The sequence below is a fragment of the Oryctolagus cuniculus genome, chromosome 8 (assembly GCF_964237555.1).
Source record: "Oryctolagus cuniculus chromosome 8, mOryCun1.1, whole genome shotgun sequence".
NCBI lineage: Eukaryota > Metazoa > Chordata > Mammalia > Lagomorpha > Leporidae > Oryctolagus > Oryctolagus cuniculus.
Window position 1 is genome coordinate 127,668,049 of NC_091439.1, and position 1,175 is coordinate 127,669,223.

Consider the following 1,175-nt stretch of genomic DNA (forward strand, 5'->3'; position numbering starts at 1 on the left):
TTTCATTTTATGTTGTTCCTTGCAAGTTTATAGAAATCTAATTTATTTTTATATCTAATCTTATGCATTACAACCACTTCAAGTGATTTATTATTATTAATAGTTTTCGGTTGATTTCTTAGTGTTTTATGTATTGAAAATCAAGATCTTATCATTAGTAATTAGTTTCACTTCTTAATTTTTGATTTAGAAACCTTTTTCTTCTTTTTCATGCTTGATTGCCCTGATGGGAACATCCAGTACACTATTCAATAGATGTAATGAAAGTGGAAATTCATATTTTATTGCCAATTTCCAATCTTTCACCATTAAGGATGATGTTAGTTTTGAAGATGCCCTTTGTCAGGTCCCCTCTCTTCCTGGTTTGCTGATTGCTTATCACAAAATGTAATTAGAGCTTTCTGTCCATTTCTGGCATTCGAGATGCCAAAGCAAGGAAGTGGTGGGTCCTTGGGAGTGAAATTCTGAATTTTCCTGGGTCTACCAGTAGGCATGGGGATCAACTGTGCTGACAGCGTAAGAGCCAAGTATCTGTTTACCTCTTTGAAAGGATCAAGGGCTGGCTGAACAGATGCCCCATTGCTGGTGTGGTTGACGTGGGGATGGCCACAGTCAAGAAGGCAAACGAGAGCTCAGAAACAAGGTACATCGTACAGTGGTAACTGGACAACCAAAGTCATACCGGAGAAAAGATGGCGTGTTTCTATATTTTGAAGATAATGCAGGGGTCATAGTAAGCAACAAAGGTGAGATGAAAGGTTCTGCCATCGCTGGAGCAGTTGCAAAGGAGTGTGAAGACTTGTAGCCCATGATTGCATCCAATGTAGGCAGCCCTGCAGGAGCCACCAGTGTGTTTGTAAAAAAATAAAATAAAATAGCCCATTAAGAAGTATTTGCTCCCCAAAAAGCAGCGATTAGATTTTTCAAATACTGCATATGTAGTGGGGTGGATGTATAGAGATTATGACATGATTTTGAGGTTTACTCAATATATAAAATATATTACATTCATTTTAAACTGTTATACCAACCTTTGGCTCTGAGATACTGTTGGTTTGGTTATATCATACATTCATTTTTTAGATTGCAGGACTTGGTTTTAAAGTATTTTACTGAGAATTCTTATACTAATAAGAGTTATAATTCTTATATTAATAAGAGTCATTGCTCTATAA

At 36.3% G+C, this 1,175-nt stretch overlaps 1 pseudogene; it reads left to right on the forward strand.

The window, feature by feature from the left end:
* Positions 1 to 423: 423 nt before the first annotated feature.
* LOC108175734 (large ribosomal subunit protein uL14 pseudogene) lies at positions 424 to 868 on the forward strand (annotated as a pseudogene).
* The last annotated feature ends 307 nt before the right edge of the window (positions 869 to 1,175 follow it).